Below are 25473 nucleotides of genomic sequence, written 5' to 3' on the forward strand. Positions count from 1 at the left end.
CTGCTTAAACATTTAATTCATTTTAATTAGAAATAAAGCATACATTATGCACTAGCCGAACAATTTTGTGCATAAGTTAGATTTATTAATATAGTAAGCATAAATAATATTAATATTATTATTTCTTCAAATTAATCAGTGTAGCTTTCTTTATACCACATGTTTATATATAAAAAGATGAATAAATATAATCATAATAATAATAAAATTTATTATTAATTTTAATAATATCAATATTATTTTTTCTTAAAATTCATTAATTTTCTTTATTCAAGTATATATATATATATATATATATATATATATATATATATATATATATAAGTATATAAGTAAAATGTAAGTTTCAATATAGTAATAATAACTATAAAGTAATATGAAATAAAAATTATTATTAAACTTAATCCATGATCATTAATCTATGACTATTATATAATCAAATTTATAATTAACATATATTTCAAGTAATTAAAATTTATAATATGAAATTTATCTTTGTATATGAAACATTAAAAGAATTTTCTCCTTGATTTTCATAGTCCTCAAGCATGGTCCCACATCTTCGTCAATTTTTTATACTGGAGATAAGAGAAGCTCTACTTTTTTCTCTCTAAATCTTGAATATGCTTACCTTTTTTCTAAATGAAATGAAAGTCTCCCTTATTTGATCAGACATAGACCATAGGATCTTTCAAAAATAGAAGGATATTTCTCTTGCACATGCTTAAAATCACAAAAAATGCACAAAAATGCTTTGCACCTCACAAAATTTTAATTCTAATTATTTTTAAATAAAAGGATTTTATGTTTGGTTTGAGGTGTCTTCTAATATGGTAAATTCCATATTTTGAAATATTTTATTATCCACTGCCAAAACATGCAAGGCTATTTGATCTCATAACCCTAAAAAACTAACATACCATCATATTAAGTGAAATACCCAAAGCTTCATATAAATCTTGATTACATCAATGATACCAAATCATGTGTTACAAGTAATGTGATTATATGAGACCACAACCACTGATGATAAATTCAACCAACTAAATTTATGATAAATCCAACCAATCAAATTTACATTCTATTAGAAAAAGTACGAGTTTGTTAAAGATCAAATTTTCAATAAATTTTGTCTCCAAATCCTAAAATATTATATATTTTATAAAACTTATCAATCTTGTTTATATTTCATAGAGAATTTACACCTCCTATCAATTACATCAATTTTTAGTAAAGAGCATGCTTACCTAGTATGGTTAGCTATTGATTATTTAAATTCATCATAGGTGAAACTATTTTTTCTGCAAATCACAGAGGGATAATACTTTAGTTAAGTAAATATTCTTTGTGGTAAAATATAAATTCATGTACTTACATGGTGCTATGACTTATTGATCATTATATTACTCATTTCTATCCCATCAAATTACAATTTATTGTATTTTTTTAATAAAAAATTATTTTCTTTAACTATAATATTTTCATAACTATTTAATTTTGTTTTTAGATTAAAAATAAATTTTTATAATTATGCCGTAAGGCGTTCCTCTTTGAAACCAGTTCCCCAAATTGCCACGGTGTCCCTGTCTAGAGCATCCGATCATATGTTAGATGATTAAAAAAAATTGTGCCCCTGGATTAATAGTCATAGTTATCGTTAGGGAAATAGTTACGTGACTACTGCAAAAATGCATACATCCTCCTCCTGAGAAGTAGTCTTTATTGCGTTGCGGGGCCGATTTCCTTCCGTTGCCAAATGTAAAGAATTTACAGATATGCAATCTTCATTGTGTGGTTGAGTATTTGGAGATGACAGAAGCCAGAGGAAGAATTTACATGGAGATCTAGATATTTAAATGTGAAGGCATCCTCCGAAGCAAGATTTTTCTATGAATTTTATGAGGCAATAGGGCCCAATATGCCCATTTCAAAGACACCCATAATTCTATGGTTGAAAGGGGCCCATGCTACTCAAGCATGAATGATAATTTCTATGAATTGGGGACCTAAAGAATCTCATTAAACCTCAAACTCTATCAAAATGACTCACCTTGGAACTGTAAATTCAGTGTTTTATTCATTGATAGTCCAGTGGGTTCAAGCTACAACATAATAGAGAAGGACGTAGAAATCATTGCCGACCATAACCAAGTTGCAGAGCATCTCTATACCACTTTGGAGGAGTTTTACAACTTAGTTCTCACCATGGAATCGTAAATTCAGTGTTTTAATCATTGATAGTCTAGTGGGTTCATGCTACAACATAGCAGAGAAGGAAGAGGACATCCCTATCATCTCTATACCACTTTGGAGGAGTTTTACAACTTAGTTCTCACCATGGAATCATAAATTCAGTGTTTTAATCATTGATAGTCTAGTGGGTTCATGCTACAACATAGAAGAGAAGGAAGAGGACATCCCTATCGACCATAACCAGGTTGCAGATCATCTCTATACTATTTTGGAGGAGTTTTACAGCTTAATTCCAGAATTCAGTACCCGCCTTTTGTTTGTGGCAGGTGAGAGCTATGCAAGCATCGAAAATTTTAGGGGTGAATGTTCGCCCTTAGGCGAAATTAAGGGGTTTTAAATTTTTATTGGGCAAATATTTTGTATCATAGTAAATTTTTACAAATTGCCTCAAATAACCCACCTTATTTTAAGGGAGAGGGTAAAAAGGGTAAATTTAGCCCTTGAAATTAGGAGTTACAACCTTCCATTCACCCCAATTTTGAAGAATAGGTTTTATTTAAGTGAATCCTATGGGCCAAATACCATGTTTATAAAATAGGTATGGTAAATTAATAAAAATATAAATAAATGAGAGGTATGGTAAATAATAAAACATTTTTTATATTTACTCCATAAGTCACCTTATATACATGCAAGGGTGTAAACAAATAATAATATAAATAAAGTGGAGGTATAGTAAATAAATAAAACATCTTTTTATACTTACTCAAAATGTATGGTAAATAAATAAAAATATAAATAAACTATAGGTATGGTAAATAAATAAAACCTCTTTTATATTTAGTCCATAACCCTATTTCTATTTATGAAGGCTCAAAAAAGAGGTATGGTAAATTAATAAAAATATAAATAAACGAGAAGTATGGTAAACAAACAAAATATTTTTTTATATTTACTCCATAAGTCACCTTATATTTACGAACACTCAAAAAATGTGTTATATTTAGGTGAAACCTATGGGAAAAATAATATGGGCCAAATACCATGTGCTAGATTATTATTAATACCATGCAAAAAAAAACATTATTAACCCTAATATTAGTATTAATAAAAATAAAAATGGCACATGGTATTGACCCATGGTATTCACGTGGAATGTAGCCTATTTAAATGGGGGAATTAAACTAGCATAGATCCATCTTTACTCTGGATCTACTAAGCCCCAAGAGGGATCAAATATAGCATAGAGTGAAAAAATATTTGATCCCTCTCGGGGCTTGGTGGATCGAGAGTAAAAATGGATGTTGTAATTTAATGTATGTTAAACATTTTAACTTGGTTAAAATAAAAAATAAAATAAAAATAAATTATTAATTTATTAATTTTTATAAATTATTAATAGTAATTTTTAAGCTCCAGGTTTATGATAACCCATGGTATTGATCCATGGTAATACCATGTATTCATGTGAGCATAGACTATTTAAAGGGGAAATTCTGTCATCTTAGATCCATCTTAATTCTGGGTCTACCAAGTGCTGAGAGGGATAAATAGATTTCATCCCCCTAAGAGTGGTAGATGTGGAGTTAAATGGATATAGGTTGGATTTTATGATAATGAAGATATTAAATAGACTTAGGAAATTATATTGTAAAAACATCTTAAGGTGAATGGTTAAAGCTACATTTAGTCACTTCACATTATTTAGTAAAAAATACCAATATCTCCATTAATATTGGTTTTTAACTTTTTCTGATTTAACAAAAAAAATTCAAAACAATGAAACCTTATCACTCTTTCCGCATCACCCTCACAGAAGGTTTCTCACCATTTTTCAAACATTCTCAATATGATATCTTCATGAAAAAGTTTAGGTACTGATGTTGGATTAGTTGTTTGAAAAATAATCTGATTGTACAACCTTTCATCTTCTATGCTATTCTTAGTTTGTCCTAATGATCTATAGGGGTTGGAGCCACTACACCATATTTTCCTAAAAGGTGGAGATTGTTCACCAAAAAGGAAATTAATGTACATGTTACAACATTGTTACAAAATGTGAGACCTATGAGCTATGAGGGTAGTGAATTATGCTAATAAGCAATTTAGATTGGGAGAGATGTAATTAAATTTTATCATTTAATTGAAGATTTCCAATTAAAATAATAATAAATCTACAATTATATATTCATATATTGATTGGAAGGATTCTCACAATGGTCACTTCTTTCAATTAGATCCTCTTCAAGCCTTTGGGATACCTAATACTTTTTTATATAATATAGTTGAGGCTTGCTACTTGTTGGCATATTGGGGTAAACAAACTTGATGTGTTTTTTTTTATCTTGCAGTTCGAGTCTATGGAATAAGAAAGAAATTTGATAACTTGAAAAAAGTGGTAGCTTGAGAAAAGTTGTAGAGAAAAGATTAATCTCTCCTACCTTGACAAAACTCGTTGTCAATATCAACACCTACAAGAACTTTGTTGTGGAATATTATCAAAATTAATAGAAGGATATGAAAGAGTGTATTGTAAGAACCTTGACAAACACGGCCACTGAAACTTGGAACATTGTTTGTAGGAAGAGAAAATTATGTTTCTTTTTTCCAAACATGTATGTTAGTATATTACAGTTTAATGAACATGTTTTCTTATTATCATATATGGTTTCATATGTTAACAAAACATTCACCAAGACTTCACAATATTTTATTATTCAGTAAAAGATTTGCCAAGATCTTACAAGATTTTATAATTCAGTGAAAGATTCCCCATCACTGTACAAGGTAATATAATCTGGTGAGAGATTCGCCAAAAAAATTATATATACATATTATATTATTGATAAAATCGCCTCCCATTTTTCCTATGTATCATGGGGATTAGCCCATTTATTATACATATAAATTTAGGGTGGTTCTTAAAATTTTCCCTGTATGCAAGTAAGTATGTTCCTGCTTCGGGTCATTTTTTTTTAATGAAATATAAATAGAATTCAATGGAGAATTTAGAATTGGGTTCATTCGGTTATGGTGGCTCAAAACTTCCATTCCACCTTGGTGGGATTCTGATTGGAAATGGGCTGACAGAGCCAGAAATTTAGGTACAGACAATAAATTCAGGTGAAAACCTATGCCAGCATTGCATACCATTTTGGGCTGATTGATAGAAACTAGAAAACCCATGTGGAGGAAATGGAAGAATGGATTTTGGAATTCATGCATAAACAAGAGTGGTTTGAGGCCTACAAGGCTAGGAAATATTTGTTGGACTGGATTCAGAATGTGAGTGGCATTGAAACTCCTTTGGATGTGAGGAGGAGTGTTCCTTACCACTTCTCTCCTAATGGAAAGGACTTCCTTGCACCTTTCTTGAACCAAAGATCACTGAAGGGGGCACTGAATGCCGAAAAGCATGTGGAGTGGGTACCCTGTAATCCCTAGGTTCGTAGAATTATGACAAATGATATAATGAAGAGTATGAAATGGAAGGTGGAGAAGGTACTAGAAGAGGTTCTTATTTTGATGTATGAGGGACATTATGATATCCAAGATGGGGTTGTCATCAATATAGAATGGATGAGAACAACAAATTGGTATGGAACTGATGAGTTTTTTAACACAGGAAGGAGTATATGGGTTGTGAACGATAAGGTTGCTGAGCATTGGAGGTCTTATAAAAAATTGACACTTGTTGTTTTATTAGGAGTTGGTCATGAGGTTTTAGTTGATCAAGGACTTCATTCTCAGAAGATGGTTGAGAAATGGATTGCAGACCAACTATCTAGTTGCAGGTTTTCTGAGTAGTGCAACTTTGACACTGCCCCGTTTTAAATTGTATTTTGAAAAAATAAAAGTCATGAATTAGGTGTCTTATCTCCACCCTAAGATGCACAACACTTACAAAATATAAATAAGTTGTTAGATACTAATTTGGGCATGAAAGCTGGTGTCCTGAAATGCTAGATTTTGTTAATGCAGTTATCATGAATTTTCTTTTGAATCATTATCCCTTTGTTTGGCTCCACATGATATGGATTCCTCTACAATTTAATCTTGCTTTTAAAATGTTGCAATATTGTTTATTAAAATTGAGCGCGTTGATATTTTCTTGGTAGTTTACCATAGAATGTTCAATGTCCTCACTGAACATGCAATATGATTATGAATTGAGTGTAGAATGTAGTGTTATATTGATGTTGACAGGTTTCTCGTCACATCAAAATATGCCGGTTGATCAATTACGTAACAAAAAGAATGAATAAATTGAATTTGAATTTCTACATTTCCATTGTCCACTAGGGCAAAGGGATTTTTTCCTCCAAACTTTTAAAGAATCTATTGTATGAACAGATATTAAACCATGGAAATTGTGTGCCATGGAAATCTAACCCAATCAAAAGGTAAGAAAATTCTATAGTGCAAACCCATATCTTTGTGTCATGTTTGAAGTCATCCATGTTCCATGTTTTGCACTAGTAAGACTAATAACAAATACTCAAAAAAAAAAAAAAATCATTGTTTAACATGTGGCTACTGATTTATTTTTTCTTGGGTAAGAATCTCCTCCTCCACTAAAGGTTGGGTCTCTTTCAAATGATCAGTGAACTTTTCAACGATGTTTTTTCTGATCCTCTTTTGAGATGTGGTGCTCTTAAGCCATGAAATGTCCACAAATACTCTGAATTTACATGCTTCTGATGTAAAGACTCAATTCTTAATTTCACTAACCTAGAGCTATACACATTCAAAAAATAAGTCACATTTCCTTGCAAACTGAAGCTGCTATGCAAATTGGTAAAATAAAGAAAATGAAACAACAAATCCGCTTTCTATTCAAAATATCCATGTACAATAAATTGTAATGGGTATAATCAAAGAGATGAAGAAGCACCTGAAAATGGTCTCCAATAGGCACATCATGAAGGATAAGAACTTCGTTAATAATTCAACCATTTCCATTATCAAGCTTTAACTTTTGGTGGATACTTGTGATCTCAACACAAATCCTAGAAATACTTCCATTAAACTTCTACTAGATCTGTCTCTCGTATACTTTTTATTTTTAAATTTTCCATGTCATGGTTCCATAGTTTAGACAACCAAATTTCTCCATTATTTTTGTCTAAGCGATCCCCATCATATAACTCCATGAGTGACTCTACCTTTTATTAGGAATTGCAAAAATAAGTTTTGTAGGGATGTATTTCTGAGCCACAAGTAATGACTAAATTAGTAAGAGCCACTTCCCACAGGCTGTTGAGTTTCATTTATTTTTATATTATTTTTGTAGCACACTCTTACCAAAAAATTATCGACGCTACAGTTTGTCCAAAACAGTGTAAGGATCATAACAATAACTTGGCAGGAATGCAAAATAGGGAAATACCTTAGAATTGAGATACCTACACTGAAAGGTAATGTTTTTGAATGGACCTTGTTCACGTTGGATTCATGAATCCTTGGCAACTAAAAAGTCATCCAGAACCATTGTTTTGAAGATACTCTGAATATGTTGTTTCTTCATCCTCTACTATTTTCATCTTTTGTGCAATACTAAGTGCCCTATTCCTCCATAGTTCCATGATTTTCCTATTTGACATATAAATCATAGTTTCTAACAAATGGGCAAGAAATATATTTCAACTTTTTGTTCAAATGTGAAACTAGCTTGTCTCAAATCCATGCAAATCCACTCTTTCTTTTCAATTTGTTTCACTATGCAGGTCAATCCTCCTTTGGTGATCTGATATTACTTCTACCATTTTTAGAAGTGACATAAGATAATGTATGACAATTCTGATGAGAAAAGAACTCAACGTGTACCTGCATGGAGCATTGTAGGAAACAAAGGATTGAAAATGGAACTTGAGTCTTCCTTTGTCATCTATGTAATTAGCACCATGGCTAGCATCAATGCTTCTTCCTCTTCAAAGGAACATGGCCCGATATGGACTACCCATTGATGCTAAGGAAGGAGGTGACTCCACTATTTCCTCTATATCTTTCAATGGGAAGGAGAATTTAGTATTATGTCCAAAAATATTTGCATAGAAACCTAACATCCTTGAAGATAAGAATAAGTTACCCTGTAAAACATAAACTCACTTGAGACCTCTATGTTCTAGCCTATTAATTTCCGTAAATCATGAAAACATATCTAGGGAATACATACCTTAAGAGGCATTTTTCATTTCAAGTAGCTTGAAAAATCATTAACCAAAAATTCATCGCTTGGAAGTCAAAATAGCTTCTGGAATGTTGAATTTATCTAAGGTGAGTGTCGAGAAATCTGTATACAATTATTTCTCATTCTCATGATGTCCAGACAAATAGAGCAATCTATTGAGCTATATTATGCCAAGGAAAAATAGATATCTACTTGAGATTTTAATGTCACATGATGAATACATTTTTTCCAACTTCATTTTCAATCTTTGTTATGTATCAAGTAGCCACATCAATACCCTCTTAATTTGTCAAAAATATCGTAAGGTATACCTTTGATTAGAAAGCTTTGTCGAGTCTTCCCTGAAGTGAAATCCACAAACCAGTCAATTACTGTGAAGTAGCTTTTAGAAAATTGATCTTGGCATACCCTAGAGATATAGCCTTCGCAAAATCCCCTTTAAAGTCGAAGACTTCTACATCCATCATAGATGGAAGATCTTGTGTAGCATCATATTCAAATACTTCTACATAATTATTGGGAGAATGAAATTTGGCATGGAAATCATGAATAGAAACATGGAGAAGCACATAACCTCAATCACAAAAATATTTGGACAATTTTATGCACAAAAACAAAACTTTATATATCTAAACTGTAGCAAGAACATCCAAATATGAAATACATATGATTTAAAAGAAAAAATATGCATTCCCATTTGTGACATAAAATGTCATAGGTGCAGAGACATTCCATAATGCATTGAAAAACCTCAACCCTACATCCTGGGGAGGTGTCCCTTGTGTTCTAAACACATAATCTGCCTCTTTAGCTAGTGGATATAACAAAGCAAAACACATTGATATGCATCACTATCCATACAAGAAGATGATGTAAACCATTTGTTTATCCTCAACACAAATCTAACCTAGGATTCTTGTATACAGAAAACTGCCTCTCCCTATCTCTTTGTAAATCTTGATCTCAAAGTAGTCTCTTAAATCCTCAAAGCTAATATACTATTGTTTCACCATCTTGGTGAAGTCATTGGGAATGTGGATCCAAAAGTATGGCTGGAAACTCTCATCATAGTAGATAGTATCAATGCCATCACTTCATAAATGAGCATATGACGTGTATATCTTTCTGCACTCCAAGGTCTTTCCCTTATCTGCAAACCATGGGTCTCTCTGTCATATTAATCACCATCATATTTATCCCCCTCGCTTATATGCACACATGTAAATGCCATTGCACTAACATATACCTCACCTTGTATGCACTTTTGGATGATGCGTAATCACCCAAACACTAAAAAATCCCAGTACGCTAGAGCCCAAATAAAGAAGACAACTACCTAGTTGAACAAACCAAATAAAATGATTTAAGATTAGAAGAATATATTGATGTCAATGAATGACTATTACTTTTTTAATATAATCTTTTCATATAGCTACTCAATCTAGAGAAATAGAGGAGTTGATAGGAGATGTCTATCTCAGAGAGCTTTGTGGAAGAAAGGGCCACTACCAATATTTATCAAGATATTTCCATGAATCAGGTTGGTTTCTTGGCTTGTAGCTCAAACTTAACTGAAACTTCTCAGCCCCACCTTCCCTTCTCCATGACGGCCTGGTAGCTACCCAAGTATAGGAGACATGCTTGCCTTCTCCCATGAAGACCAGGAAGGGCCTAGAATGTGCTTAGAGATATCATTATAGCTCTCCTTCCCTGGTGGTTCTTTTTCTGGTACAACTTCAATGTCTACATCAACCAATGAAGTAACAAATAGATTGAGGTCCCACAAGCTAAACACATCAACCCATACAAAACCAGCTGAAAATGTTTTTAGTAGATCTATACCCTCTTTGTTTGAGCTGAATAAAGAAATTGATGAAACATTAAACACCGATAAAAGATCATCTTCTACTAGGAAGATCAGTGACCATGTTGTTTCCTCTAAGAATACGAAAGAATTTGGTAGCTCAAAACCTAATGGTGCAACATCAAACTCAGCTACATTTTCTTCAGACAACTTAGATACTAAGAAACATCATTTACCTGCAACAACGAAAGGTGTTACTGTGATAAGTCAATCAAAGGAAAAGTCATCCAAAGTTTCCTTAGATTCAGATACTAGCCTTCCAAATGTAGCAAAGACTACTGATGTTCATGTTGTTCAAAGAGGGAAAGGAAATAACCTGACTACTAGTGTTGGAAATTCCAAGTCAAAGGGAAATACATTAGTTGATGCTTCAAAGAAACATAATGATGAAGTTGTATTACTAGAATCTGGTAAACCAAATAATCTTAAATCTCTTAGACAAGAAGTTTCAGTTGGAAATAAAGAGACATAAAATGTTATTTCAGATAATGATTGGCAATGTATGATTCCAGGAAGAGGAGGAAAGAAAACGACTTGAATAATTAAAGATACAAAGACAAAAAGGAAGTGCAACAAGATGAAGTTCAAGTCCAACTTCATCTTCATCAACTTCTCGATCGATCAAGAAAAATCAAGCTAAGCCTAGACATGCAAGAAAATTATTCTCCAACATTCAAAATCAAGCGAAGCTTGGACAAGGAAGTAAATTATTATCTCCAAGTCGTCCAAAAGGGCAGATGTCTGGAAAATTGAGCCCTGGTGGTTCTTTTTCTGGTACAAGGTCAATGTCTACATCAACCAATGAAGTAACCAATAGATTGAGGTCCCACAAGCTAAACACATCAACCCATACAAAACCAGCTAAAAATATTTTGAGTAAATATTTACCCTCGTTGTCTAAGCCGAAGAAAGAAATTGATGAAACATTCATCACCAGTAAAAGATCATATGCTACTAGGAAGAGCAATGACCATGTTGTTTCCTCTAAGAATAGGAAAGTTGGTAGCTCAAAACCTAATGGTGCAACATCAAACTCAACTGCATTTTCTTCAGAGAACTCTGATACTAAGAAATGATATTTACCTGCAACAAGGAAAGGTGTTACTGTGATAAGTAAATCAAAGGAGAATTCATCCAAAGGTTCCTTAGATTCAGATACTAGCCTTCCAAAGGTAGCAAAGAATACTCATGTTCATGTTGTTCAGAGAGGGAAAGGAAATAAACTGACTGTTGGTGTTGGAAATTCCAAGTCAAAGGGAAATACATTAGTTGATGCTTCAAAGAAACATAATGATGAAGTTATATTACTGGAATATGGTAAACCAAATTGTCTTAATGATCTTAGACTAGAAGTTTCAATTGGAAATAAAGAGCAATAAATTTCAGATAATGAATCAGGAAAGAAATTAGGGGTTGGTCTTGTGTCTATTCCCATTCATGCTCCAACTTTGAAGAATGTTGAAGATGTAACTACTCAAATCTATTTGATTCACTATTAGACTCTTGCCATCTTAAGGAGTATGAAGCAATGCTTATTTTTGGTGAATCTCGATGGCTAGAATTTCGTTATAAAAGTTATGGAAGAGGTATTATACAATATTAAACATGAAGAAACCTAACTATAGATGATGATTGCCATGTTCTTATTTAATGTGAATGCCCTCATTTCTGAATCACCATGTTCTTGTTTCTTCTTTTCATGTTGTAGCTTGAAGTTGGGTGGAAGTCATTGTTTAGTTAAACCAATGGAGGTGTTCTACAACTTTGTTGAAGGTTGTTATCTTGAGTAGCTTGTTTCTCAAGGACAAGGCTATAGGCTGGAGATTATGTATGTTACACCTCATATTGTATGGATTTTCACATTGATTTTTATCACACTAATGGAGATGTTTAGCTGGTTTCTTAGAGCATTGGAGCAACTTGAGGGGATACATGTTCATAGAGCTCTTTCTCTTCATGGCATTGGATCATTTCATCGATTTTCTTGGTTTTAGTGAGTCTGGCTTCTCCTGACTCTTACTTGGACATAGACCTTTTTGAAATCAATCAGTTGCTTCTTTGGGGCATGGGTTATAGAGAAGAGAAACAATACATGGCTTCCATCTCTGTTACCAATGTTATTACATCAACATCAACTTGCAGGGACATGTTCTCACATTTAGTGTTAGTCACACCAATAGTCTCAGAAGATTCTAGTTCTGTGGGAGAACATTTGTATTTTCCATCTAGAGGAACAAAGATGAGTTTGGGTGCATGGACTACAGTGATGTTGAAGCTTGTGTAGCTCATTCCATCTCCGAAGGTGAAGACAATTTGTCCTGTATAGAATCTGTAAGTCCTACCAAGTCCTGTCAGGGTAACCTGTGGTAGGATCTGCCCTCATGGTCATGTTAACATTGACAACAAACTATTTAGATAGGCACATTTTTTTAACAAAATTTTACAATTTTAATTTAATTATTAATAATTATTAAGTGAATGGTAAATATTTAATCTCCATAGAATATTTTATCTTCAATGATTCTTTATATGTCATGGTTCTTCTCGAATTTAACTATATTTAATATAAGAAATGCGAACTAGGTACTATGTAGCACTTGTTTATTTAAAAATTAATTTTCATAACAAATATTAATATTAAAAAGTTTGTACATAATTGAAATGCATCATTATTAAAAATTTGAAGTTTTCATTAATTGAGATAAATTTGTAACTACATATAATTGAGATAGATTACAAAATTATATATATATATATATATATATATATATATATATATATATATAAAGTTATTTGTAAACATTTTATTCATATTGGAGGTTTTTGTGATTCATCATTTCAGAAAAACTCTTCCGGATAAATCACATAGATAATTTAGGGTGGACTCTTTTAGAACCCCTACGAAGGTTCATCATGAGGACAAAGATGGAGAGCAAGATCAACAAATCAAATACTTATACTAGAGCTGCAACAATGAAATCCTAACAGTCACTAAGATAAATAATAATAAAAAAAAGGTATGTTACAATTAAAAATAATTAAAATAAATCATTGATTATAACTTAAAATCCTATTTTTTTATTTGTTTATTTATTTATTTTTTATTTTTTATTTTAGGGAAACAACTAGAAATAATTACTACTATTATTATCATCTTAATAATTTAAAAAATTATTTTGATTAATAAATTAGAAATGGTCAAAAAAAAAAAAAAAAAAAACCAAAATAACAAAGAAGGGAATTAAAAAATACTATAAAAACTTATATCTAAATTCACATTAATAATCTTATAAATATTATTATAATAAATATTATAAAAGAAATTAAAAAGAGAAGTTTTGAAAATACTTAATAAATAATAATATACAAGAGAAAGTTAAAAGATTGGTAAATTAAATTATAAACAATAACATAATACAAAAGCTATAGTAAATAAATAAATAAAATACAATGAGTGCAAAAAAAAAAAACTAGGATTCCAGAAGGAAACCAAGGAGGGAAGAAAAATAAAAAGGGCGGGCCTAGGAATATAAATGGATGGGACCCACGAACTATTGATCTTCCATCTATGATCCCTATGTAGAGTGTTAGACCTTATCTCTATTTGTCGATCTTCCATCTATGGTCTCTATTTAGAGTTTTAGACATTTTCTCTATCGCAATGGCTTGCCTTAATTTACGGTGATGGAAATGATCAATCCTGGAAGGATTCCACATATGTTTAGAGGATTCCAATGTCCTTGCTTGTATTGATCATTTCCATCACCATAAATAAAGGGAAGCCATCGAGATATAGAAAAATTCTAACACTCTAAATAGGTATGATGGATAGAAGATCAACATTTCATGGGTCCCATCCTCTTATTCATAGGCCCCTTCCTTTTTCTTTCTCCCCTTCTTGGCTTCCTTCTTGGTCTTATTTTTTTTGTATTTTATTATAATTTTTGTTTTATGTTTTTTGTTTATAATTCAGTTTACCAATCCTTTAGCTTTCTCTTTCGTATATTATTATTTATTAAATATTTCCAAAACTTCTCTTTTTAATTTCTTTTATAATATTTATTATTTTAAGAATGATTATAGCTCAATATTCCTATTTTAATAAAATAATATGTATAAGAGTATTAATGTAAATTTATATATAAGTTTTTATAGTATTTTTTAATTCCCTTCTTTGTTATTTTGGTTAATTTATTTCTCTTTTTCTTCAATTTTTTGTTTTTCGCAATGTCTAATTTATTAATTAAATTAATTTTTCATCTTACTAAGATGATAATAATAATAGTAATTGTTTCTAGATGTTTTCTTAAAATAAAAAAAGTAAATAAATAGATTTTTAAGTTATAATAAATTATTTATTTTAATTATTTTTTAGACTCACTATAACATAGCATTTTTTATTATTTATCTTAGTGACTTTTAGGATTTTACCATTGTATCTTTAGTATAATTATTTGATCTTTTGATCTTGTTGTGCATCTACGATGATGAGCCTCACTAGGGGTTCTAAAGGCACGAACCCTAAATTATCCATGTGATTTATTTGGAAGAGTTTTGCTGAAATATTTATTTCTTTTTATAAGTATAATTGACCTAATTCTCATGGAAGATCTCAGGATAAACTAAAATAAATTAATATTAATATTCTAAAAGTTTACCCATGATTTAGATAGATAAATATTTAAAAGTTAAAATTTGTTATATAATTGAAATAAACATGATTTTATGCATGTATTATTTAAAACATAATTAATATGTTGTTTGTAAATCTAGGTTGTTAACTATTTACATCCAATACTTTTTTTTTTTTGCTTGTTAAGACTAACCTACGTACCCACGGGGATTTGAACCGGTGACCTATCGCAAGGAGTGCCTTAACAGCGCACCCATTCACCGTCAATCCAAAGCCCCATGGGCAACTATTTACATCCAATATTGTAAGATGAAGAAACAAAATATAATTGGGCAACTATAGATAACCATAGTAAAATGATACATCCACAATATAAATGTTGGAAAAAAAAATTACATATCACCCTTTACTTCCATCACATTGATTATATTTATTACTTGGAATTATAACATTATTATTCTCAAAGAGATGTTTTGATCTCAAATTATGGTGCAGTAGGAACCACCAATATGTATCTAACACACATGGGTAAAAAAAATATTGGTTGTAGTGTCTATGAAAACATAAGGCTTCTTGGTTTCAACCAACATATTTTTGGAATTAAATATTATTCCACTATCAGATTATTCCACTATCAGGATATTCCTTTACATTACTCCAGTCGAAGGTATCCCACTACATGAAACTAAAAATAAAATAGTGAAAATATGAGAAATCCACTTAAACGATCTCTTGCATCTTTCCAATATAACCAAACTTCCCCTATGATAGGTTTCTATTGTGGTGGCTAACATGACTAGGTTAGTTGAAATTGACCTCCACTCCATAGTCTTGTGATAGGTGCCCATCATTGACATTCTAAGAGTGAAAATAATGTCCATATGCCCACATAGATGGGAACAAATGTACCTATAGAAAATGCGAAAAAAGGATGGTGTCATACATCTAGTAACCCAAGTATTAATGAAAATGTAATATGTTACAATTCAAATATGGCTTATAAATTGAACATGATACTCATAGAGATTATTACAAAGATGTTTCAGCAAATCCCTATGTTTAGTGCATCCTCTTCTATAGTGTGGTAAAGATTGAATGTGCTATATTTCTGTCTAATCTAGATAGCCACCGAATTTTTGAGGTAAATGTTTGGCATATTTTATTTTAAATGATAAGTATACGGCATGCTTCCACCATTCAACTATCCAAATGTTTTCCTATAACTATCCCATTTCCTTCTTTTCTCTTCTACACTGTGACTTAAGGTTATATTTCCTCAACATTGTAAAGAATGAATTTATTGATGGCGTTAATTTCTAAATTTGTTGACATATACAAAAATTCAAGATGAATAACATGAGATCAAATATATATATCAACTTCAATGTAAAAAGTTTATATGTACAAATTTTAAAAAATATAAGTGCCTTAGTATTTATGCACACCTTTCTTTGTTCATTTGGAGTAGACCCCCTTCCCTTTTTCATCATAAAAATTATCATCCCAAACCACTACCCCTAGTGTGTCATCAATTTTCTTGATGTACTCACTAGCATGATAGAATGATGAGTATACTATATATCCCTTCAACACGAAGCCCTCTAGTTTTTACTCTTTGACCAAAAAACCCCTTGAATTTTTTCATGTGCCTCTCTAAGAATAATGTCCAACTGCTCGAGAGCACACCAACTAATTCAACCTCATAAAGTAGGTGAATTAGAAGATGGAACTACAAATTCGTACAACTTATTGGCAATTCCTTCAAAAACATACAATCAATCTCAACTATCTATTGACACAAGTGTGGAATGTTATCCATATGAATCTAATATGATGTGACCCACCATACAAATGTATATAATTTTGATATGGCATGTTGCATGTACTAGGGGAAGCCACAATTCACAACCACACAACCACACATGAGCAAAGGATAATGACACTAAAAAATATGCACATGCATAGTTGTTTGCCATTAAATTGTTAGCACATAGTATATTTTAACATATACTATAGAAAACAAATCATGCATTTGACATACATACTCTTATATTGTACACATGGTCATGTAATTTCAACCCTGACAAATCTCCTTCTATGGCGAAACAATTTCATAGAGTTGCCCCATATAAAGAAGGTGCCTTCATAGCCAATAGAACATTGTTTTCTATAGAAATATAATCTTTCTTCAAAGTTCAAGGGACATCACATTCTTTAAAAGACCATTAGGGAACAAACACTTCTATACTTTCTTTTCTTAGCCAATGTCTCTTTTTAGTATTTGATGAAATAAGATCTCGCATAACAATCAATGTGTCATTTTTTTTTTATGATATGTGCATCCATAAAGAAGCTGAAGCATTTATTAATATGGCCATGGGATTTAATAAGAGGGAAATATTAAGATGCTCTCGAGTGGTTTTAACTATTTACTATTAGATTAGATATTTAACTCCTACTCTTGATGGCTTATCTATTATCCCTAGAACTTATCCTCCCTCTAATGTGGATCTAAGTCCTAGAATGGTAAATCACAAACCAACTCTTTTACCCTATAAATTCACTACCACCCATAGAGTTTGGGTTGGATTTTGAAGACTCTTAGTTATTCCCTCCTGTTGTTTCTTTGTGCCTAGCGATCCATTGTCCATCCATGCACTTGAGTTGTGATTGAAGGCTTGATTTGTGGAAAAATACAAGATAGTTGGGAGACATCTACAAGGTCAATATCTACAAGGGTTGTATCTTCTCCTACATTCATTAATACAAAAAGTGCTTTGTTTTCCTATATTTATGTCTCATCTATGCATATGTAGAACAATGCCTCCTTGACTCATTTTTTATAAACTTTAGCATATGTTATTTGTATATTTTGGTTCTCTTGTTTATTTTAGTTTTTTTACACGTTCCACTTTTAGAATTTGGAGTTGGAACGGGATCTTACAAGCAAGGAGAAGAGGAGAGCTTGTGTTGCATTCCAGGTAAATATTTCTTCCATATTCTAAACTTCTATAGGGAAAGCATTGTCTTTTTATCTTTGTTGTTTCTAGATCAAGACACTGGATCTAGGGATTTTTATTTTGTCCGTAGAAGGAAATTATCCATCAAACGATTTGGCTATTCCAGTGGGGATCGAACCCAAAATATTTTCTTTCATAGAGATACACCTAAAATTCCACCCCAAATTTTATTTATGATTCAAATTGTGGTTAGAGGAAAAAATGTATTCTGCACCATTGTGAATGAAGGTGCCTCCTACATAATGTTTATGTTGTGTTGGAAAGCTTTAGGTTCTCCTTCCCTTACTCAGTCATCAATGACACTCAAAGCTTTTGATGGAAGAAGATTTAAGACTTTTGGAATTAGCAATTCCTTTCTAGTAGAATTAGTTGGTAAAACAGTCTCAGTAGAAGTCAATGTCATTGATGGATAGTTAGATTACAACCTCTTATTGGGACGTACTTGGATTTATGCTATGGCAATTGTAGTCTCATCCTATTTTTGGATGATTTCTTTCCCCCACCAGGGGGCATTGTGGCCATTGATCAACTTTCCTTTTTTTTCAATTAATTCCCAAACTATTGGAAACATACCTCTTGTGGGAAAGACCCCACTACCTTTTGAAAATGTTGGAGTAGGATTATTAAAAGACTCATCCTTAATGGGAACTTTCGCACTTCCTCCTCCTGACATTCCCTCTATGGTTTCTCTGATCAACATGATTTCATCTAGTAATATTCCATATGATCCTTGGATAGTGCATGACAATTCCAATATTCAATTTTTTGGAGACTGTATGCCACTCAGCCCCATTGAGTTAGATTATGAGGCTATTCACTTGGTCTGTTCGGAAAATTATGAAAATGATAACTTAGTAAACTTGGTTGATTATTCCTCTCAAGATTTAGGCCTAGTTTTAAAACTTGAACCTTTTGATGACATCTTTCCCATAAATGAAAGCATCAAGGATATCATGATGTCAGTTGAGAAGCCCTAGGATGATAGTCATCATCGTTCATCTTTCTTGCCTTAGCTCGACACTCTTGAGAGTAATTTTGAAGACTATTTCTCCCCCAAGTTTACTAAGGAACCTCATAACCCCATCTCCATTTATGAGGTGAATTCTGAGAAAAAACTAGAAAATATTGAGGACACTATTCCCCTCGACATTTTAGTTAAGCCTGGGATTATTGAAAATGTCCATATATGTGCCTTTTTCTATCCAAATGAGATTAAGATTTACAAGGCCCTTTTTCAAGAATTTCTTGACGTGTTTTCTTGGAAATAAAAAGAGATACTAGGCATTGATCCAAATATTCTGGTGCATATAGTTAAAACATATCTGAATGCCAATCTAGTTAGAAAATGTTTGTGTCTAGTTAACAGTAAGAAAGTTGTTGTGATTAAGTCAGAACTTGAAAATATTTTGTGCGATGGTTTCATTTGTCATGTTCCTTTAACTCTTTGGATGTCAAACATTTTTCCCATAATGAAGAAACATGCTACGATCTAAGTATGTGTCGATTATCAGGATATTAATAGAGCTTATCCCAAAGACAACTACCTAAACCCTTTCATCAACCAAATTGATGATGATTATGTTGGGAGTGAAATTTTCTCATTTATGAATGACTTCTATGGCTACAATAAAAGCAACATACTCCCATATGACCAACATAATATTGCATTCATTTTTCCAAAGGGTATGTTTTCTTATCGCAAACTTCCTTTTGGTCTTAAAAATTCAGGGGTAACTTTCTAACGGGCAAAGAATTATTCTTTTCATGATATTAAGCATATTGTTTAACCTTACCTTGATGATTTTCCTGCCCACTTTAAGAGTTTTTAAGACCATCCAATGCATCTTAGAGCAATATTCTTGTGATTTCAACATTATAATATCCCACTAAACCCATATAAATGTGTCTTCTTTGTTCAATGTAGTCAAATTCTAGGATTCGTTGTATCTAAAAAAGGAATCCGCATTGATCCCCTGAAACTCGAGGAAATGATGTAGAATTAACTGTAGATTCACAAGCTCATGCAATGTACTAAAGCATAGAAAAATAATCTACTTCTACTTTCAACAAATAGAAGCCAATGGACCGATGAAAAAAATATGAACAAGAAGAAGATAAATCAATGGCACATAACACAATAAGTTTCTCTGGGCAAAGCCACTGCTCAAAAGCCCTACTATCTATATTACATTAATAAAAAATATGAGTGAAGATACAAAGCTTGTTCTCACTAGAAAAATTCCACACAAGTATGCTCAACTCTCTACCTCAGAAGCCCACTCTTAGCCAACACTTAGCCAATTTCCGCTGCCTACCTGTTGTGGGGAAAAATGCCTATGCAGGACGATCCTATCCACCTAAGGTGTGACAGTGCCTTAGCAACAAACAAAGACAGCTATTCTAGTATTCTTCCTTTATGAATTAATAATGAAGAGAGAGATGGATGGACTAACTGGTGTCTTCCGTTTGTCCCTTGATCCGGCTTCTCTTCTCTTGGAGAGTTCCCAGCTACTTGCCTTCTCGCTCGCCCAGCTTCAAGAGGTTTCTGCAAGATCACAAGAAGAGAACACTACACAAGACATGGATTCATATTCATAACTAGTTCAGGATTAGAAATAAACTAAACATACTAATGCAATCATACATCAAAAATACATCAGTATATAGGAGAAACCAAGATAGCTTTATTGATGAATAAAAAGGTTCAGGAAGAGATACAACCCAGAGGGCTCCAATCCAGCATCTCCTTCCTAGCAAATGGAATTCCTATCTTCACCCCCTTCAAAGCATTAAGCACCCAATGATTCCAATCTCAAACCAACAGCAATTCTTTGCAATAACAAAATTCCAGCCTCTAGATCTCATGGAGGAGAGATCCATATATAGATGTTTGGAGAGAGGATGAGTTAGCTTGAGATCTGACTAGTGTCCTCTCCCTCTGTCAGTTCTTGATTCCACTTGGAGGTTCTTGCTTCCACTTGGAGATTTGGAACCTCTTACTCATCACAAGTCGAATTCCCTGAGGCAAGTGTCATTTTGGAAGCTTCCTGGGTTTTGACACCTTGAGAAATGAACTTGCCACATGTCCAATCTCGCTTAGCGTAGGTAGCCAGTGTTGCCTTTGACATTCAGCGCAGGTAGCTAGTGTTGGCTTTGACATTCAGCGCAAACAGCTAGTGGAGCCACTAAAATGATCCTGAATTGACTTGTTTTTGAGCAGTTTCTGGTGGAGAACTTCTGTGAATTGCTGTGGTTTGTTAGCCTTGTTCCTCTAGGGGTAGGAACAACATGTTTAGGGACTTTGGATCCCTTAGATTATGGACATTTCATGCTCAATGCTGTAAGGCACAAAAATGTCTATAACAGTTGCCCCCTAAAGTATGAGGCTGTTTATCAGGTGAAATGCTTTATCAGGGCGATCCGAAGTTCATCCAATGCTGGGAGGAGACCTGTAATAAGATACAATACAATACATTATTTTTCATACTGCTTTCATGATCTAGCTGAGGCGGGCATTCCCATGCTCAGCTTTATAAATTCATTTTTCTGTACATAGAACAGACAATCGTCTGGTGGTAGACTGATAATTTTGATGAAATTATCATCCTTTGAGTAGGATGATTATCTGCTGCAATGATGTACATGTCAATGTCTTTATCTTTCCTGAATATATATCGCAGCTCGGATGGATGAAACTAGATCCGGGGTCTTCAAACTCGTTCGATCTTCACTCTAAGTACAAGTCGATCCATGTGAGAAATGTTCTGAAGTCGAACATGGAAAGACATCGCTTGATTACCGGTCAATGATGTAAACCGTTAACAAGCGCGAGAGGAATCACCGATAATGATAATGACCCTCAAGGTACTGCAGTACAATTCACGTGGTGTGAATAAAGGACTTGGCGTCGAACACCACGCAAAATCTTTCGGTCGAAGGTCATTGATGTATACCTGTTGCCGGAAGTGAGAAACTTGCCATTGAGGCATGCAAGCTTCAAAGTACTGAAGGGGTTGTTCCTAGATCAACTTCTTGGATAATGAGCTGATGTCGACAAGAAGCGATCCGTCAAAGGAGGGCCTTAATGAATCCCACATCAATGACACGGAACGGAGCTAATGATTTTGATGGAGGTGAAAATGATCTGTGACATATGATTCAGGGTGGCGGTCATGAAAGGATGAAGGATAATGTATGGCAGTGGATGGGACACGGTTGACTTTTCTGAACGACTTCTCTTGAACATATGGCGACACTGATGTGATGGATCGGTAGCATTACCCCAAATATGGATGGTATGGCGATACCATGGATGTGACCGGTGAATGAAACAACCCAACCCGATTGTGGTACGGAGGAAAAGTGTCATGTTCAGGAGCGACTTGCTACCATCAAAGTTTTCTTGAGTTTCTCCCAATTTTTCCCCAGTCATTGTTGACCAGTACCTCTTTATTTTTGTAAAGCTTGAGGAGGATAACATATGTTTTTTCTATAACCTGCCCTTCGGGCAAGCCCATCGCTATGTTTTAATGAGCCTAGCGATAGTGAAACTCGTTCTCGTCTAAAGACAAGTTTGTCGCTATTTAATGATTTTAACGAGTCTAACGACAAGGATAACTCGGTCCTTTTCATTTTTAGAGAGTCTGAAAAGGTACATAAAGTTAACTCCAAAATTCCTTTTTCATCATCTAATCCCTTTCGTCCGAAAAAGTATAAAACAATACAGAAGGGATGAGTTTTCGATAGTTTTAACGAGCCGAATAAAACAAGTGCTCGATCATTTTGTGCAATAATCCCTTAGGTACAAAAAGATTAAAATCTAGAGGAGGGATAGCACTTCCTGTCCCTTTAACGAGCTGGAAGGCCAAGGACTCGGCAATCTTTTCATATTTTACGAGTCAGTTGAAAAGAGCTTAAAGAAGACTCGTCTTTTGAGGAACGAGTGATAAACAGGGTCAGCAGCTGATTCCAGGTACAGGTTGGAATTTTCCAATCATAGCAGTGTCACAAGGATGGCTAGGTGAAATCACTCTTCGCAGCTGTTCCTCAAAATGGGTAAACAATCATATGGAGGTGAACGATCGGCCAAATGAAAAGTGGAGGTGACGGTGCAAACACGACCAAGGCTTTAATGGTTGATAAGGTTACATTCACAGTGGTTATTTACCGGGTAGGTTCATTTTTTATTTTAAAATGAGCTTAAACGCTGGTGGAAACACTTGCTCATTGCTTATGTTTATTTTTTAACGAGCATGAAGTCCGCGTTAAAACTGCTCGGATCTTGCGTTTATTTTTTAACGAGCATGAACTGTGTGCTAAAACTGCTCGAATATGCCAGTCATATGATAAGGGTGTCTCATTGAGATTCTATTTTTTATGGAGCTTCATCTCACGAAGCTTTGCCCCGCATCATTTCGTTATGCAAGTTCGGAAACGACTAATCCTAAGAGTTTAAAGGGTTAGACCTACAGGTTTAAAGGGAGGACCTAAAAATTTAAAAAATAAATAGCCGCCCCTTGCTTGCACTCCAAAAGGTTTGCATGCCCCCAGGTATAAAGTACGATTTCAAGGTTACCTCTACTTCATTTCCGTCAAAACATTCATTTCACCGAGAGAGGCCTACCTCTTTTAGGTTACCCAAAGATTGTCTCGTTAATCTTTCAAACAAAACACTTCCTCGGCAATGTCTACCGAAATAGATAAAGGTGAGTGACGTAGCCTGCCAACTCACATAACTTTGACAAAAGAATCTTATTCTAGAATAACCCCTCTTCCTAGACGGACGGGGTACAGATTAGTCATATTCTCCCGTGGAAACCTACTCTATACCCAAAGTTTCCCTACCGAAGTAGACCAGGACGCATGCCCCCTGGGTTCCAGTCATATCCTCCCGGATTACTCGCGCTCATCAGGAGGACAGACCGTGGGTTGAGACACTTCTTGTGTGAATAGACCATTTAGGGATGGTACATGACTATTTGCGATGCGTGATCCGGGAAATGAAAGTTGGTCCACGAGCTTGACCACTCTTCCTTCGTGCGGAAAACACATTACTCTAAAGAGTGAGGAGACGAAGGCCCCCATGCAATATATATAGTCTCGTCCAAGGAGTAGGTTATAATCCAAGGGTCCTTGAACGACCATCACGTTCATTTGAACAGTCTTCCCTTTCAATGTTATGGGCACATTGGGGAGGATCCCTAAATGTCGATTGGTTCCTTTATCAAAGCCTGATAGATTTCTCATTTCAGGAAAAAGCGCTGGCGAACCAAGCGCTTTCTAAGCAATAGAGGAAAGGATACTCACAGATGCCCCCTCATCAATGATAGTGCCAGCCATTACCATTCTGTATATTTGAACGATAATTCGAAATGGTATGCTTGCTGGCAACCGGGTTCTGCCTAGTTGGTTCCAGTCGAACGAGACAACTAGGTTGCTTGGTGGTGGGACCGAGTAGACGGCCGGGTATGGCTCTGACGAAGTTCCTTCCTGCGATAAAGGAATGGGCAAATTTCCCCCTTGTTCGTCGGAGTCTGTGTTGATGAAGAGAACTTGGACGGTGTCGTCTTTATTCTCCTCTGTGATGATATCATTCGAAGATAGAGCCTCTGAAGGCAAAACCGGGTCAACTGCCGCCTAAACCTTTTGACTTTCGTCAGGCATGGATCCAGACGATTCATCTTCAATGATAGGTGCTTCGGCTGACCACCTGGGCGGGCCAGCCGGGTTCTCAACTAGTGAAGGACTTGGCAGGAGTTTTTGATATCCAGGAGGAAGTTGCGCTCATAAGATCGGGCGATCTTCCAAAACTCTTTTAGCCTCGTCTAAGAAGGGACAACGGTGGATGGCATGGTCGCCTTCACACAGTTTGCAGGGAAATCTAGCTTTCCCTCTCTGTCCTGTGGCTTCACTCTAGTTAACGGTGAGCAGTCAACATGGCTATCAGAGGTTAACGCTACCGAATTGTGCAAACGGGGAGACCAGTCCCTTAGTATCCGAGGGATGCAGGGACAATCTCTGTGGAAGTGGTCTCCCTTGCATATGACACATGGCGATTTAGGCCTAGTCAGTGCTGTGTGTGGATTTTTTTCAGACGACACTTGTTTGCCCCCAGTCGCTTTTGGCTTCTTCTTCTTCTTCTCTTTCTTCTTCTTTTCCTTCTTCTCCTTAGGAACTTTTTTTTTTGTTTTACCAGTTCCGTCAAGCGAAGAGGAAGGAGGAGAGGGAGAATTAGATGAAGTAGAAGGCTGGTGGGTAACTCTGGTCTGGTCTAACTGTTGACTCGACTGTTCAAGGATAGTGGTGTTCTGAACGACATTGGTTGAAAAGAGCCAGACCGGCAGGCCAATCGTCAGTCCTGGAAGCGACAACGTGGCCATGTGGGGCGCACCAACATCTCCCCAAGAGGATAAGGGACTAGGATTTCCACCAAGGGGAATTCCTTGGTTGGTGTGCTCCACTTTTTCAACCTAAAGATCAACGCAGGAATAAATGGTGATTGTTCCGTTTAAAATAAATTTTTTAACGACGCTTAGACACAACTTGCTTTTTCAGTTTTAAAGAGTCGAGAAAA

The 25473-nt window shown here is 34.2% G+C and overlaps 1 pseudogene; it reads left to right on the plus strand.

Moving 5' to 3' along the window:
- LOC149192189 (serine carboxypeptidase-like 50) overlaps positions 1-25473 on the plus strand; it is a 106175-nt pseudogene that overhangs the window by 23353 nt on the left and 57349 nt on the right.

This window comes from Pinus tabuliformis, chromosome 2_2 (genome assembly GCF_031772625.1).
Source record: "Pinus tabuliformis cultivar Carrire ecotype Pingquan chromosome 2_2, CPIR1, whole genome shotgun sequence".
NCBI classification, from domain to species: domain Eukaryota; kingdom Viridiplantae; phylum Streptophyta; class Pinopsida; order Pinales; family Pinaceae; genus Pinus; species Pinus tabuliformis.